Below are 19,460 nucleotides of genomic sequence, written 5' to 3' on the forward strand. Positions count from 1 at the left end.
CATTGTATTTATCTATCCAGTGCATCATGGGAAAATGTCGTGTGTAAATGGTAAGTCGCCAACCATTGTTGAAATTGCTTCACAATATTCACAGGTTTTAAGAAATTATTATCTAATATTGTAATGAATATGTTCCAAGTGCAAATACATGATTCACTGACATACAGTGATTTTGATCATTTCTGATCATTTCCAAATCAAGATTCCATTGTCACTCCACAATTTTGCAATTTGCAAGTCAGCCAAAAATTCATTCAAAATCCACAAACAATCCATTTTCTATGACATGGTGTCAATGGTAATGCCATGCTGGAAATGTGGTCCTGTGAGAAATGGAAAAATGAAAACAAAAGAAGTGTTAAAAGAAAGCTTGTTACAAGTTACAATAATTCCACAAGAATTTAAAAAACTTAATGATCAGATACTGGAAAATTGCTGTCAGTTTTAAAACCTAAATCTAGCCAAATTTCCTGACACTGAGGGGGCGAACTTTCCCCCCACCCATAAAGAAAAATATTTTTGAAAGGGGGGGGGCAGGGCAAGGCCTTTTATAATATTCGCTTGGCCAATAGGCAACGTTGTTCAGTAGGCCCTATGCCCGGGGCCCTATGAAGTGTCAGTATCCTCATCCCGGATCCGACATGATATGGTATCATAATTAATATCTTGTCAACCAGTCATATACGAAAGTTGGAACAATATTTTTAAAAGCATCGTCAAACTCAATTCTCCTTCAGAATGAAAATCACAGCATTGCATGTAATATTCACTTCAAAAAACTTTAATTGACCTGATATAAGCGACGACAATTATTCACGAGTGTAGGCCAGTATGCGGTTCACGTGTTTACTATAGACTCGTGATCATGAAAGTTGAAATATCTTGCGAAGTTCTGCGAACAAAATATCATCCACGACGTCTTTACTGTTACAATCAAAAATTTAAGTACATAAAGAATCATACTCACAGAGAAGTGTCATAATTTGAAGACAAGGTTGATTTTTCTCACATTTTCCGTCCGATTTCTGTAGCTCTGTCGCGAAGAATATTATCCGGGAATATTATGCTCCACACATGATTGTTGTCAGGTTGTTGTTTACAAATTACAAGTTTTCTGACGCGCATTGATATGACTTTTAACATCGCGCCGTGAATAGGCCCTATTAGTATTAATTGTGCGTTGTTGATCATGTTTCTTTTTACAAAAACAAAGAGGACAATGACACATCAATAAAAGTATTGTAATATTTGAGATTTATATTTATTATTAATTTTGTTTACTGAGAACTATTTTTGTGCGTAGTTCTTCACTAGTATTGCAGCGATTATAGAGCATTATCTATAGCGAGATGACGTCGACATAGCGGGGTGATCGACCGGTCATCGCGAGCTGTTGACCGATATATGTACAGAGTTACTCGACTAACAGGTGCTATTGCAATAAATTACAGAAAATAGGGGAAAGAGAGGGATGATTTATTACCGACGAATGAAACTGAAACGCCGGTCTTACAGTTTTAAGAAGTAGAGGACTGCAGAACATAATGCCAAAAATCATGACCGACATGGCACAAGATCAACAGTCCAGGTGTTTTTTTTTCACAACCAAGAGTTTAAATGTTATTGGGTTATGCATCAAATAGTAAAATGAACTGAAAAGTTTTGGGGAATTTTTATTTCTGCAGTCATGGGTGCAGAATTCTGACATTTTAAGGACAAATTCACCAAAATCCATACAAGCTGAAACTTGATCAATAATTTATATAAATATTATTTTGTGTATTATGTTCCAGTCTCCATGATATTTTTTACAAGTACCAGTATATAAAATATCCCGTAATTTATCGTAACTCAAATACCAAGGATGTAGAATTAAGCAACCTTGGCAGCAAAAATAACCAATTTCCCCCAAACCAGCAAATTAATGTGACTGAATTCAGTGAATTTTATAAATATGTGCATTGTGCATAGTAGGATTACGTGAGCTTATAGTATAGTCTTTTTATGACATTTTTCAGTAGATATCCACGAAAAAAGCTTATTCCCAAAATTTCAGTTGATTCCGATTTTGCGTTTGCGAGTTATGCATGATTTATATGTGTTTTACACTGCTCCATAGGCCACTGTTGTAATTTCGTTCTGGTATACCAGAACGAAATTCAAATTTGGCGATATGTTTGCTTAACGGAATTAATCTGCAAGAAATATTTGGTACATAAACATTATGTAGCCAGAGGTATCCAGCGGTATAAAAATCTCAACTTTTTTTGAGAAAAGTGAGGGGATGAGGCTGTGGATCACGAAATGCCCTTTTAACATGTTAACTAAAATAATTTAGGACCTATATCAATTATCATTAGGGACATGACATTAAAAAAAAAAAAAATTTAAACCAGTTGAGTAGTCTTATTTGCATCACGTAAAAATCACTCATCATTTATCAAAAGATTAAATAAATTAGCACAATTGTACACTCTTAAAAACTCAACCTTGGGTAAAATCATACTCTTTTGGATGGTAAAAAGCTAGGGCACAACCCTTCTAGCAAGATAAATTTTACTCAACTTGATTGAGTAACATGTTTACTCCGGTATTGTGCAAAATTTTACTACTAACAGCAGAGCAAAATCGTTTCCCTTTTTACTGTGATTTTTGGTTTACTACATTGTAATATTTTGGCTTAAAATGTGATTTTTGATCAAAAATATGATTTGGGTCAAAAACTTAGTTTTTGGTCTAAAATGTGATTTTTGGTCAATAATTTGATTTTTGGTCAAAAATGTGATGTTTGGTTTGGAAGGTGTTTTTGGTCAAAAAGGTGTTTGGTCAAAAATGTGATTTATTTTTTGATGATGTTTTGTTTTCCTTTTCTAAAACATAACTTGTTTTGAAATTGGGAAACAAATGAATGATGTGTACATTGCCAATACATAACATGTATTTGATTGAACATCTGCATTTTGTACCATTCAAAGAACAGTAGTTTTCAGCTAGTATATGGTCGAATCCAACCAAAAGTGTCCACGGGCCAAAAATAAAAGTCCGAAATAAAAATGTCTCCACAATGTTTTCCTTTTGCTAATTGATTGATGACATATTGGCCTTATAGGAACCAAAAGTGCCATTACTAATCTTGAAAAATAAATCCAGGACGTGTGATAGTAAATGTGATATCAAAACCCAATGTTACCTACGAATACCACTAGGATGCTTTCACTATCGCAATACTAATCAACCAAAAACAAATGGAATATTCCCATTAACGCTTTTTTCGTGTAATGTAGACCACAGGGTGTCAGGAAAATGCTAGCTCAACCAGAAAATATTTGTTTTTATTTTTATAACGCGATCAATATGATCTTAGTCAATTTATGCTAGTTTATTTTTGAAAATGAAGTTTAGGTCAGTTTCTGTATTTTATTTATCAAATGAGTATGAATCAATTTACATTTGTATAAGAACGAGTAGGATATATGTTTTCAAGAATATTAGGAATTATAAGCATACACCTAACGCTTTATACAATGAAAAGGTGAACAAACCCGGGTATTCGTAGGTAACATGAGCGATTTAACAATATCTATATTGAGTTTAGAGGTTTAAAGTTTGCTATTATGGTAATGAATTAATAAAATGGTAGTTTTAGATCTCTTTCAGATGGTACGTCCAAATGAATAAATGCTATTACCTTAGATCAAAATTTTTTGATGCTTTTAGCAAGATTTTGACCACTTCATTTTGATATACAAGTAGTTAATCAGCAATTTTACATAATAAATAATTGTTGAATGAATCCGTATATGGGTAATAATAGTGTCCTGGGGTACCGCTTAAAGTTTTGACAATTAATTTCCATTGGTAGCGACACTTCATTACACATGTCATGTATTATGCTGTATTCGTAAGTAACATTTCAGTATTTGTAGGTAAGAATTAGACTTTTGGTGGATATCCCAATCAAAACTTCATTTTATAAAGCACTTTGAATGTATCATTTTCTTTATGTGCGTTTATTGATACTTTAGACCCTATCATGTATCAATAATGTCGGTTCACAGCGGTTGAAAGAGTATTGAAGTAAGAAACAAAGGCACTAAAGTGACTTTAATTTGCTTAATTGCACACAACTCGCTTAAAACCGTTATTGCAGACTTGTGAAGTCCATCTTGGAGTCAGTTACGTCTTGTGGCCTTTCGTTTGAGGGCAACTACAATTAGCTTTATACCAGGGTCCATCATTATGTTGTCTAGATCATGAGACAATGAGAACAGTCGTTTTTTCCATGGTATTCGTAGGTAACCTTAGCGAAAACGTCAAAAGTTACCTTCGAATAAATCAATTTGGACACAAATTACTCAGACACCAGAAGGTCGGTAAACATTTAAAATGAAGCACACATGACAGTTGACAAATCCAAGTATTTATCCCTTCTAATCTTCTTTGAATCTGATTTTTCTTTCAAATGAGCAGACCGTCGTCTATTTCAGTACATATTTTTCAACAATTAAGCTGTATTCAGTTTTGCATGGTGGGCATGTATGTGAATTCGCAACTTTCATTGACATATGATTTGATAGCAAACATACAGGCCTTCGTTATGTACCAATATGGGCATTGGCATGAATGGCGGTGTTTCACAATACTGTCATGATGTCAAATTGTATTCGTAGGTAACATTCGGTTACCGAAATTTACCTACGAATACTTGCTTTTATTGTTGACATCTCAGAAATATTTAAACGCAGGCTATTGAAACTTGGTAGAAATAAAGAGTGTATTACCCTGCACCTATTGCTTAACTATTGTTTACTATTCTCTCACTTTGTGGAAATGACACAGCTTTTAACATGTATTCGGAGGTAATGCATATTTTTTACCAAACCTACCTTTGTGCCATTTAGAATTTCTGGCAGCTAAACACAATAATAAAGATGCCCGAATGCAATGCATTTCAGTATTGGACATATCAAAGCTTGTATCAATTGCGCATTTATTAGTGATTTCCATTTTTAAAGATATATCTAGTGCTATGAAAAATTGTATTCGTAGGTAATGTAAAAAATACCACTAAAAAAATTATCACAAACAATTCATAATTATGTACAAATATGTGAAAAATTGAACAGGCAATCTTTGAATACACGCCTTTCAGGAAATCAATTTAGATTCAATCCAATGACTTCTTTTCATAACTGATTTAGACGTTTTTAAAAATACTTTAAGAAATATTTTGAAAAAATGGGTAAAAATAGCATGTTTTGGGGTCTCTGTGTCTAAGTTTTTCACAGAAGGGGTCTTATTATATATGGCGCGAAGCGTATGATCAAGGCGAATAAACACAATACAAAATGAATGCCAATTGATTAATACTTTTAAGTTATGGCCCTGAACATGCCGTGTACACTTTTCGTTGGATTCGACCATATATACAGTTAATATTGATGAGAATTTTAATATGATATTGGATTCATATATCCCTCTTTCAAATGTTATCAATTTCAGACAATCCATAGAGTTAGAGACAAATTCGTATGACGTTTGTAATGAGACATTTTCCAGATGCAAAACATGTAAAAACAAAATCAATGTCCGGTGTTTTTTTAGGCGGGGAGCATTATTTAATATAAATTAATTTTAATAATAATGCACTTCTTGATTTTATATGCTTTTGGATTTTTAAATGTATATTTAGAGTCCCTCTTTCAAATTTGTAATCTTTGTATTTCATCGCTATATGAATTTGCTGACAATTTGGTCAAAATTTATATTTGATCAGAAAAAAAAACTATTATTGTCAAAATTTCTGTTTTTTTGTGTCATGTTATTTAATCTAAAAGTATTTTAGGCGACGAAAAAAAACCCCACCCTGTTCTACAGGCGGACCTTTCTACTTCAAGTAGGGTCAGGTGTTTTTTGTGCTTGTTTTTTCTAGAGGGAGGGCTAACTTGAAATTACCCTAAAATATCACCAAAATCTGAAATATTTTTACAAACATATTTTCTATGATTTAAGCAAAATACAAATTGTTTTCATTCTCAAAAACACTCGGTTGGGCCCATAGAGAAGGATTTTTTCGTAGCCTTTGTCAGAGTTTAATACTATTTTATGTATTATTATTAAATTTATTTTATTTTGTAACATTTTATAAAACTTAACTAAATAACAAAAACTGATGCTAAACTTAAAATTTGTATCCATTATTGAAAATCAATCAATCCCGGAAAGTAAACCTGTTACTAACACCCAAACCCATGATGGGTTGATTTGAATACACAGTTTCTTGAGCTTAACCCAAATCAACTATCCTAGAATATTCTAAAAGCACACTCAGTAAATTTTCAACAGATGACAGGTAACATAGGGCTACTGCATGACCAAGAACTACAATATTGACTTTCCTTGTGTGTATGTGTGCACTATCTATGGTGTGTGCTATGTACCATGAACAATTATTACGTAATAATATTGACTTTATTTGTTGAACTTGTTGAATGGGCAGTGTACCCCATTATCACACCTATGATGTACCAGAGATTTTCTCTGCTCATACACATACTAATTAGTGCATTTGCTTGGGGGGGGGGCGAAAAATAAATTTTGCTGGTATCGCTGGTATATGGCTGGATTTACCTTTTGATGGTCCATGGGCAAGGCAACATGATCGCCACCTCTAGTGGCGGCCCTTCAGATAGAAGACACCCCTCCCCCACAACTGTAACCCAAGTTTTTTCCAAGCTTACCCCAGAGTTGCTATTTCAATGCTAGTGGATGGTACCGGAATCACCGAACCAGTGGGCAAAATTTCCAAATCGTCCCACTGATTTTCTACTAAAAGAACATCAGGATAAATCCGCGCGAAAAAAATTGCAATTTCAATGCTAGAATGAACAAAATTGAGGACAACATGTGCAAAAGGAAGATGGAGATGCATAGGCCTTTTACAACGAGGAGCTGCCCTAGCACTCATATTATTTATGATTTTACATTATAGAAAGGGTGGAATTATAACTCTCACTTTTGAGATTCGTATTCAAGTTCGAGAAGAAAAAATAGAAGGAATTTCCAAGGGGATGTCTCGCAGTTTTACTCACAGAATAGGCCTACCGAGAGGCGCAGCAATTTGGCATTTTAATACTAAATGGGCCAAACTGGGGTAAACTATAGACCAAAAGGAAGATGCAAATCGTAAATTTTGTCACAACATATCTGTCGACTGTCTGAGCAGGGGAGGGGTCTGATTCGCCACCCTGCGACTTGTTTCACGTCAAGTTGGTGTACCTTGCTCTTTTTCTTTCCCTTTAAATAATTAGGAACTACTCAACAACAAAACTGGTTGTCATAGTAACTTGGGCTGTCAATCATGATGACTATAACTAGTAGGCCTACCCACCACCAACTGGAGGCGCCAAGTATTGTGAACTCAACTTGTATGGGATGGGAGAAAACACCCCCACCCCCCCCTCCCATATGTACATACATATTGACAAATTACATTGAACTGGAAGAGAATGGAATTCCTGATATCTATTTGCACAAAAGACTGGAAATCCCGGCAAATTACTAACAAAACGATCTGGAATTCCAGCACCTCAATGGACAAAAATATGGATTATTTTGTTGACCATGAGGCAAAAAAGTCTGGAAATCCAACGAAGGATAAACACAATAAACCTGGAATTCCAAAACCCTCTATGCCTTCAGACTAACAAAATGGTGGAAAAATCTGGAAATTTTGCGCCAAGCATAGGCAGAATAGGCTGGAATTTGACAAGCATATTGTAGAATTGGCTGGAATTCCAAGCCCCAGAGACCACCAAAAAATCTGGATTTCCGTTGCCCTCTATAGGGGGGGTGCATGTTTTATCTGGAATAGCCCATTACTGAACAGGAAGAATCATCTAAAAGATACATTTTCTTTATAGAAATCTGTCTCTTCTTACATTAACTTTCTTTTCAGTTTCTTCTACATGGGGTTATTTTTTTCCCAAAAAATATTTGCTGCTTAGCTTGTGATTTTCCGTTTTCATGTTATTTATTTATTTAGACCCGGTCCCATTTTTTTTTCTAAATCTGTTATTTGTTACATTTCCCTTTTAGCTTCATTTTTTATTTGCTGCTTGCGATTTCCCGTTTCCATGTTTTTTTTATTTAATTCTGTTATCATTATTATAGCTTCTTTTTTTTCTTACATTTCCCGATTAGTTTCTTTCCTTCTTTGTTTCGTTCCCGTTTCATCTAGTTACTTTAACCCGTTGGCCTATTACTCGTACCTCTTTTGTCATTTTAATTTCATTTTTCTTTATAGTAGGTCTACCGCTTCATTTTGTTTATACAACACACATATTTTTCCCGTATACGTCCTCTCAGAGCGTGTATGCGGACGTGTTCATCGTTATCATAATCCCGTGACCCGTCCATGTACCTTTTTACCCTTTAATTTTTATTTATTTTTCCTTCTTTCTGTATTATCATGTCCACTGGTCTCTGGCTCGCAAGTCGCGTGGCTCTGCGCCGTTTACGCGCGCATTGGCGTAGTGCGCATTACGCTCGCGCGCCGACGCGCTGCCTGCCAGCTGCAGTGACGCGCAGGCTGGTAACTGATTTTCATAACAAAAACCCCGTTTTTACCCATATTTTCACTGTTTTTGCAGCCAATTCTTGACCGATTTCAACCAAATAAAGTCGAGGCAATTTCCCGTATATTCCTCGATCTCCCGTATGAATTTGGCGACATGTGGATCGAAACTGACGGAGCCTTTTACATAAACCACATAGATACATACACACATACAACATTTCCCTATTTATAGTAAGATTATAGTAAGATTATTCACCTCATAACTCGAAAACTATTTATGTAAATTATATAAAAGTATACATTTTGTGAACGGAAATGAGCTCATCAATCCATTTAAAATGTCAGTTTTGGGTCAAAAAGTACAATTTTCGAGAAAATCCCAAAAAACAGGCTTTTTGACCAAAAATTTTGGTCCGCCATAAAAAAATATTTGAAAATAAAAACTGTAAAACTTGAATTTTATTAATTTAGACAAATAAATCTAGAAAGTGTTTTTTTATTTTTTCGAAATTTTGCTTAGTTTTTTAAAATATAGGCAAAAAATCAGTAAAAACGTATGACCCGTGTTCAAATTTTTGAATCATGGGTGATAAAAAAAGTTCTAGGCCCTAATTTAAAAAAATGAAAAAACTCTATCTAGATTTTGGCCATATCTAAGCGTTTGACTTAAAAACTTACCTCAGTGATGCTTCATTTAGACGCTATGGCGGACCAAAAATGGTTAAAAGTGGTCAAAAGTGAACTTGCCGAAAATCGCGATTTAGAAAAAATACAGCGGATTTTAGGTCCATTTTTGAAGATTATTCCATAAACATATAATCCGGTGACTTGTAACGTTTGGTCAAGTTAGAAAATGAGAAGGGGCGTCCAACTGCAGCAGATTGGCATTTTTTTGGTGATTTAGAAGGTAAAATATACAATTTTACTAAATTATTGGTGCACATTCGGCAGATATTTATCCACATGGTGTAATCATTTTATTTACTGCAGTCTTGTTTCCATGGTGCAGCAGAGCTTCCGGCGAGGCCGCGGCGCGCCGCGGCGTCGCGTCAGCGTTTGAGGAGCGACAGGGCGCGCGGACAGACAGGTTACGCGAATAAGTTGCACAGTGCATGGTAGTGTTGCCGCGAACGAAACCATGATTATTTAAGCACAATTTTGTCCTGTTCCGTACAAAAAAATTACCCGCTCTGTATTAAAATTTGCGGACATCAGAACATTAAAAGTAGCATAGAATAACTGACAAGCAATTATTTGAGCAGATAATCAGGAAGTTTTATGAAATGAAGAATAAATTGAGACATATTATAATTGTGATTTCTGTTTGTCCTAATTTTCTTAATTTTGCTTTAAAAATGCAATGTTTTTTAATTTATCGTTTTTGGTGATTTTCTTTCCTTTCCTTTTTTTTTTTTTTTTTTTGGTGTTGACAAATAGGCCTATTGCATTTTATGTTCATTGTCCTTTTCTGAACCGCAAACATGATGTTGTTACTACTCGTTGCTTTTTCTTTTTAGTTAGTGCTTGAGAGGCACCACAACGGCCCGTCCGCGCCAATGAGATTTTAACGCCCGTTATAGTTAGGCCTACACCACAGGAATCCCAAGTAAAATTTGAAAAGATTCTGATGTGTCGCATTACTCAATATTCCGTTTTTGTTATTGTAGGCTAATTGTTTGTTGTTATCATATTTTATTTTTAACTTTTTACGGAATAACAGCTAACAATCACTCCTGTTATCCAGAAGACCAACCTGAATCACATCATCTCAAAGATTACAGGCATGTATAGCCAATATGTAATTCATATCCGAAGGCTGTGCCAATGTCAGGTAGCTAAACCATGTTGATAACAATGATCTTGGAGAAACACTTCAGCCATCGTACACACGCGTACACTGCGCGTGACGGTTCCATAGTACCATGAGTGCGGAAACCGCTCTCTTGAAATAAAAGTGAAGGCGATCTTCTTCAGTACGTTGAGTGTATTCTTGGTGCTACCTGTCATGCCGACAGCCTGTAGACTCACAATAGACTCCAGCTAAATGAAGAAAAAATTTAGGTTTTTATCATTGCTACCTACCACAGAGTTTTGAACCAAACACTATCTGATACCGAGTTAGTAATTGGTTAATTGGTGATTATTCTATCAAGCCTTCTAGTCTACCTCTGTTAAGAACCTTGTCCTTGGTATTGCCTAACTTTTGATGGTTCCCTTAATATGTCAATCCACTTAAGTAATCTTTGTAAAACTATTAGTCATGCCCCGGGTAGTCATGTTAGTTGTCACATTCGTAACTTATGGTGCATATTCGCCAAAGCACTTGTTTAGTCCCGCATCGACTAAGCCATGGTTGCTCGTGAAGTGGATGTAAGTAAAACGGCGACAACGTCTCCAAAATAATTAAGGCATCCAGGCTGGTCTTTGCATGCGGACGTGATATGCGCTCCTCCGGCCTTCTAAACTCTCCACTACTCTCTCAAAAAGGAAGAATCTTATTTTTAATCCTTCTTCATGTTTATAATCGCATTTCTCGTACAGCTGTCATATTTCAGTAATCTCATCATATTATTTAGTCACACTGTATTAACCTCAGAGTAGACGCAGACTCCATTCCTCATCCAACAAGACCAGGCTCACTGCTTTTTGTTCGCACAAAACAGCAGGGGTTGTCCCTCCACCGACCACCAGCCTTGGAATAAGCTTCCGGTTTCTAAAAGGCCGAGTCTGTGTCCACTTTCAAACGTCTGCTAAAAACCCACTTATTCCCAGGCTAGCATGGTTAATAATTGTATTTTTGCATTATTGTGTTTTAAGTTTTGTGTCTTGGTCTTAAAATGCATTGTGTTCTTTATAAAGCGCTCGTAATGCTCATAAATAATAATAGTAAATAATAAAAAGTAATAAATGCAGTAAAATCAACATTTGGAAAGTGTGTTTCAAATTTGACTTTATATTGGTGTTTGGTTAGAAATATTTAGGTATATAAATAAACGTGTTTGATTAGCATAACTGGCCCACAATCCCGAGTCGATACGTTGGTCTTATTATACCGTAAAGATTCGCCTAATGGAAGTTTAGGCACAACCCCGGGGGGCACTCACATGTTAAGGTGGTACGGGTATGTGCGGCGCTCAAGGGTCCTTTTTCAGGCTCTCCGGCAGTTCCTTAAGCCCCACATTTGGATCTGCTCCAGTTCTTTGAACCTCAAACTCTGACAATTGTAGCTCTTTAAAGGGGCATTTCGTGATCCACAGCCTCATCCCCCACTTTTCCCAAAAAAGTTGAGATTTTTACACCACTGGATACCTCTGGCTACATAATGTTTATGTACCAAATATTTCTTGCAGATTAATTCGTTTAGCAAAAATATCGCCAAATTTGAATTTCGTTCTGGTGCACCAGAACGAAATTACAACACATTCCCAGCAAACACAAAACGTTTTGGACATCATTCGCAAAAGGTTATAAAAGGTTGTCAGAAAACGTTTAAATGTCGGGTTATATAAAGGGTATATTACGAGTATAAAACGTTTTCATAACCTTAAAAACATTTTTAGATAATCTACTGCCCAGCAAACAAACATGTTTTACAGAAAACGTTTAAATGTCGGGTTATATAAAGGATATAAAAACGTTTTAATAACATTCCAAAAACATTCTTGAAAACTTGATACAAAACATTCTAAGCAGAATGTTATTTTGGGGTTGAAAAAATATTTTGCGAAAAATGTTTGCCCAAAATATTTTCAATACCATTTTAAAAACGTTTTCATGACCTTTATATAACCCGACATTTAAATGTTATTAAAAGGTTTTGAAAAAACATTTTAAGAACATTTCTGTGTTTGCTGGGTTCAAATATTTTAACACAATGTTATTTAAATATTGACACAATATTTGGCAAAAATGTTTGCAAAAATAGTTTACAATAACATTTTTTGAAAACATTTAAAAATATTGTTGTAGTGTGTTTTCATACAAAACGTTTTAAAACGTTATAATGACCTTTATATAACCCGACATTTTAATGTTATTAAAACGTTTTACCTAAACCAAAAGCCAAAATATAACTTATTTAAAACGTTTTTAAAACGTTTTTGTGTTTGCTGGGTTGTCTATGGAGCCATGGAGCCATGGAGCATGCAGTGTAATACACATAATCATGCATAACTCGCAAACGCAAAATCGGAATCAACTGAAATTTTGGAAATAAGCTTTTTTCGTGGATATCTACTGAAAACTGTCATAAAAAGAGGATGCTAGGATCACGAAATCCTCCTTTAAGTTCAAATTTGGAAATAATTTAGAAATTTTTAGCTCAACAGCCTATAATTTGGCCCTAATTTCAGTTCTTCAAGCCCCTATTTTGCCCGAAAATCAGTTCTTAGTTCCCAAAGTTCGGCGCTCCGCACACCCCTACCAAAATTTAAGTTGAGTACCCCCCCAATATCAAAATGCAAACAAAAAGTACACACTAATGAGAGATACACCTCCCTGTTATACGGGCGGACGGACAGTGCCAAAAAACCACACCAATGTATTCAGAAACTGTATAGTTTGACATATCTAGGATGTATTATTCTTGGGTTATTTCCATCAAATCGAAGGTCTCATTTTTGACTCTATGAGGATCAAAGATATATAAATACTTCAAATTTGACGAAAGAAGTGTCAACATGTTCGTTTTCTAACAATTGAGGGGCTCAATATGAAAACGACCTATCCCACATTTGGGTTATTTTGAGAAAACATGGGATAGGCCGTTTTTATATTGAGCCCCTCAATTCAAATAAAAGTAGGATTGCACAATCTAGGATATTTCGTTACCTAAGTAACACAGCAAAATAGGTCAAGTACCATTGAGACCTACTTATATTGACCTATTTTGATGCATTACGTACCGGTAGGTAACGAAACATCCTAGATTATGCAATTCTATCTTTATTTGAATAGAGGTTATCCACTTTACTCATTCAAACCAATTCAATGCACGACCTCGGAGTTACCTGTATCACTTTGGCGGGCTATTTTGAAACATTCATGGTTGCACATGCAGGTACTTCTTTTGCCAACTTTAAACAAGGTATAGCAGTCGCTGATAGGATATGCAACTTAAAGAAAACGGATAACCTCAATTGTTATAATAAAATAAATATTTTGACACCTCTTTGTCAAAATCTGAGCACTTTGATGTTTTTAACCAAATATGTGTTGATAGGACAAACTATACATTTTCTGAATCAGTATGGAGTGTTCAGAAATACTTTGATGGGGGGGGGGCTGGAATTTTCTCATGTTGAAATTCCCCCCCCCCCCCTTTGTGAACCCTAAACTTTTGCGCCCCCCTCTTAATGGACCTACACAATTTTGACACCCCCCCTCATATTAGGTACAAAACTATTTGAACCCCCTCATGTATCATTCTACATCAAAGAACAGAGGAAACATATCAATTTAATTATTTAATATGTGCTCAATCAAGCATGAAGTCATTTACAGGTAAGGAATCGATATCTTTGATGCTATGAGTTTTTAAGAAGGTTAGTGTTATCCGTCATTGATTTAGTTTCTTGTCATTTTGTGTGATATGTGATTCTGACTCCTTGTATAAACCTAAACAATTTAGCATGAGGACGTCCTCGGTTTGAAACTATGACCAGGATGACGTAAATGATACACATATGCATATAAGATAGCATATAAGATAGGTCCCCCATAGGGGGTAGAGGATAGGTTCCCCATAGGGGGTAGAGGACGGTGACGGTTCGCTATCTCTAAGGACCGCTATCTCTAAGGTTCGCTATCCCTAAGGTTCGTTATCACTAATTACGAAAAAGGTCCACTATATACCTAAGGTTCGATATCACTAATTTTAAATAAGGTTCGCTATCTCTAATTTTAAATAAGGTCCGCTATCACCAATTTATTGAAGGTTCGCTATCTCTAAGGTTCGCTATCACTAATTTAAAATAAGGCCCGCTATCTCTAATTTTAACAATCCCGGTATCCCTAAGGCTCGTTATCTTTAATTTTAAATAAGCTCCGCTATCTCTGAGGTTCGCTATCTCTAAGGTTCGCTATACCTAAGGTTCGCTATCTCTAAGGTTCGCTATTACTAATTTCAAATAAGATTCGCTATCTCTAATTTTATATCAAGGTTCGCTATCTCTAATTTTAAATAAGGTTCGCTAAAGTGTCCCGGTTTTTTTTTCTCGCCCTAAATCGCGCTCTCATGACCAAATAAAACACATCAATAATCAATAATCAGTCCCGCGACGGCCTCCACTAACTAGCTACTAACTTGGGTTATGGGCGCTGATTTTCATGTTCACTGTCACTTACTCATCAGCGAAGTACGACCCTTTATCAATCACCTAAAGTACCCAATTTCGGCATACTATATAAGAAACTCGTCATGATGATCGAACAGAGAGTACTTTAAATGTAGCTTGTACCGTTTTCGTGTGGCATTCTTCAGAAGTGAGCGGTCCGTTTACCAAAATGTTCGGTCAAATCTGCATTCAATTAACACGGGAGTTGGCTAGCTATGCCTTGCCCTCACTCACTATTTTACCAAAGTACGAATATTTCTGAACATCTAACCTAGCTGTAATGTTAGGTCATGTTAGAGAAATATATTTGCTAGAAGTTTTTGAGAGTACTGTTAATATTGGCCGGTTATTTTTCACACATTAACGTATAGGCAAATGCCTATACTTCTAACATGGTACGATTTGTACAGGTCACAGCTCAATGGTGAGAGCACTGTGTATTGTGAATAGGAAAACGTACAGTAACTGCAGTATCATGATGCAGTCATGTCTATAGTAGAATTCAACTCGACCTTTGCAGGACTTAAACCCCATTAAAAGCTATTAAACCAAGATAACACTCATTGAAAACAGCTCAACTGATTAAATCATATCTTCTCTGGTTAAATACACACAACATATATGTGTCTGCTTTACGCGTACAATGGAGCAATGATTATAAAGCGAGCGCTAGAGAACAATTCTCTGTGGTCTTTGTTTACGAAATGAGACAATACGTGCTTATTGTTAACCAGCGTTCTTGAAAATGAGAAACATGGTGGTTTGCAGACTTAACACGGTTTAGAAATAATTTCTTCATATTTTTGGTGTTATCTGTCGTTTACATATCCTTCCTAAAACACCAAAGTACGCATATTTCCAAACATCTAAATTAGCTAAAAATTTAGGACATGTTACAAAACTATATTGTCTAGAATTTTAGAAGAGTACTTTTAATATTGGCCGGTTATTTTTCACACAGCAACGTGAACTAGGCAATGTACTATTACCTATAACATTAACTAAAACACCAAAGTACGCATATTTCCAAACATCTAAATTAGCTAAAAATTTAGGACATGTTACAAAACTATATTTTCTAGAACTTTAGAAGAGTACTTTTAATATTGGCCGGTTATTTTTCACACAGCGACGTTAACTAGGCATATCCCCATACTTTTAACGTAGGCTATTTGTAGAGGTCACGCGTCAATGGGAAAGAGCACTGTGTATTGTGTATAGGAAAACGGACTTAAAATTAGTGATATCGAACCTTAGAACTAGCGAACCTTATTCCAAATTAGCGATATCGAACCTTAGAGTAGCGGACCTTTTTTTTAGGTATAGCGAACCCTTTTTTTTAGGTATAGCGAACCCTTTTCTCTATTAAAGATAGCGGGATTCTGATCTCCATAGACTTTACACGTTAGTGATAGCGAACCTTAGAGTTAGCGAACCTTAGAGATAGCGGTCCTTAGAGATATGGGATGTCACCACCAGACAACTTACTATCGGCGACCCGTCCTATAAGCTCCTATAATAGGACGGGTCGCAGTTGGATAGTAAGTTGTCTGGTGTGTTTGTGTGATGTCCACGGTGTGTCGATTAAAAACTGGTGTATGAGTCCTCGGTTAGATCCTCGTTAAGTTGAGGTCCTCGTTTGAACGTATTTACAAACAGGGGTGTGCGTGTAGGGGATGCGTGTGTGTATTTTTACAAGTAGGTCTATTGTGTGATTTGTTAAATAGCTGGGAATATCACAGCAATGTTTACTAACAAGAGATGGCGCAATTGAAACACTGAAGGAATCCAGACGATGGTGGACTACATTATTCACTGTGGCAACAGCCAATATCGTAAACAAAACAGACAATATGACGGCAACACTGCCTGGACATTGGACGCCCCGTGCTGAGTTGTGTTTTTAGCTCTATTGGCCCCGTTACAGAAAAAAAATGCACAAAATATATTTCTCAGTGAATGTATAAATTTTCACATAAAAATAAATATTTTTGGATTCAAAATAAATGTGAAGAAAAAAAAAAATTATAGCCGGGAGTGAGCGGGACTCGATCTCGGGACCCTATGCACCGCAGGCGAGACCCGTTACCATTAGACCAAGCGAACCGTGATACACAATGTGGGAAATTTTAGGTATATATCATAAACATACCGTGCGTTATTCATACAAAACATTCAAAAAACAGTACTTACAATGAGGTTCACTGGCGAACCTCAACGGATTTAGACTGATAAAATAGTGCTTAATAACATACGTACAGTTTTGGAATAATTTGAGACATTTTTGTGTTTACGTGTAAAACCAATGACAACGTCAAAATTCAGCCAATCTTGGCCGGCCCCCCCTGGAAGGAATCATTAAAGGGATAGGACAGCGTTTGTTCAATAATAGATTTAGGATTTTGATGTGATCTTATTAATACTATTATAGGTTATTTTTTCCATGTAAGGGCGTAAATCACCAAATAACTTCTCCATTGAAAAGCACGTAAAAATCAACTTTTTTAAACGGCGTTTTCTACCAGGCGTGACAATATTTTTCACTTTTTTACGTCATCCCTGTATTAATTAAGGACAGAAATTTTATTTAAGCTTCAATTTTGGGGAACTTTACAGGTTCAGTTTTTTATTAAAAAATGTTGAAAAGCGACGCCGCTATTTCAACGCCAAAACTAGCATTAAAACTTGTTCCGTTAGCAGTAATTCGGACAGGGCCTACTTTTCTTGTGAACATGATGCAGTCATGTCTACAGTAGAATTCAATTCGACCTTTGCAAGACTTAAACCCCATTAAAAGCTATTAAACCAAGATAACACTCATTGAAAACAGCTCAACTGGTTAAATCATATCTTCTCTGGTTAAATACACACAACATATGTGTCTGCTTTAAACGTACAATGGAGCAATGAGCTGGGATTATACTTTCAGTTGGGTGAACGATTATAAAGCGAGCGCTAGAGAACAATTGTGTGTGGTCTTTGTTTACGAAATGAGACAATGCGTGCTTATTGTTAACCAGCGTTCTTGAAAATGAGAAACATGGTGGTTTGCAGACTTAACACGGGTTGGAAATAATTTCTTCATCTTTTTTGGTGTTATCTGTCGTTTACATATCCTTCCTAAAACACCAAAGTACGAGTATTTCCAAACATCTAAATTAGCTAAAAATTTAGGACATGTTACAAAACTATATTGTCTGGAATTTTAGAAGAGTACTTTTAATATTGGCCGGTTATTTTTCACACAGCGACGTTAACTAGGCAATGTACTATTACCTATAACATTTACTAAAACACCAAAGTACGAGTATTTCCAAACATCTAAATTAGCTAAAAATTTAGGATATGTTACAAAACTATATTTTCTAGAACTTTAGAAGAGTACTTTTAATATTGGCCGGTTATTTTTCACACAGCGACGTTAACTAGGCATATCCCCATACTTTTAACGTAGGCTATTTGTAGAGGTCACGCGTCAATGGGAAAGAGCACTGTGTATTTTGTATAGGAAAACGGACAGTAACTGCAGTATGAATCGATTTGTATAATTTCATATCTATTTTAGTCATTAATAGGCTAGCATCTTTCTAAATCAGAACATGTCAACCTCACGAAGAACATGGTCCCTAAGGACACCACGTTGTCTCCAATAGCCAAATACTTTTAATCGGAACTCATCACCATTGCACCTTTCGCGCAGTGATTTAGTGTAATACGCCCGTAAACAATATTGCAGGGTGTCCCTGAAAGAACTGTATCGTCGGAAACGTAATTGTTTGGGTATTTTAACGCAACAAATAAAAATAACTAAATACTTGGTGTTGTTGGGGAATAAAATCAGCCATCACATAGGGCCTACATTTTGAATTTTGACAATTGACCATACCGTTCTTGAAATATAAGAGTTTTACTGCGAAAAATCGAGCCCTCAACTACCACAAAATGCTGTTTTTAGGGTAGAATATATCAAAAACATTTGGCAAAATGGTGTTTTGAATGTCCTAGGACGTTATAACCACGAGGAAATGATGATTTCTTGTGTACCTTTTAACACATAAAAGAATAGGAACTTGATTTAGTGGTGTGATCCCTTAATACTGTATGTTCATGTATTTAAGGTCCCCCGAAGATGAAAACATTCTGTCTATAAAACTTAATTAATTATTATTAAGTTTTTTCTTAATATCTCAAAAACATTTTTGATGGAGTTGAGCCCTTCTTCCACTCAGGAATTCAATTATTAGCATGATCTGATACGCGCTATATCAATAGATAGCATTAGCATGATCTGAATATGAGCTATTATATCTTCAGAAGATAGCATTATTAACACGATCTGATATGAGACATCTTCAGTATATAACATTAGCAGGACCTGATATGAGTTACTTCAGTAGATAGCATTTTTAGCTGGACCTGATATGCGCTATATATCTTCAGTAGATAGCATTACTACAACCTTGGCGGAAATTCGTTGCCACACCAGCCCGTGCTGGTGTTAAAATAAAGTAATCGCCAGAGGTAACCGCATTATCTTTGTATTACAT

The sequence above is a fragment of the Amphiura filiformis genome, chromosome 7 (genome assembly GCF_039555335.1).
Source record: "Amphiura filiformis chromosome 7, Afil_fr2py, whole genome shotgun sequence".
Taxonomy (NCBI): Eukaryota; Metazoa; Echinodermata; class Ophiuroidea; order Amphilepidida; family Amphiuridae; genus Amphiura; species Amphiura filiformis.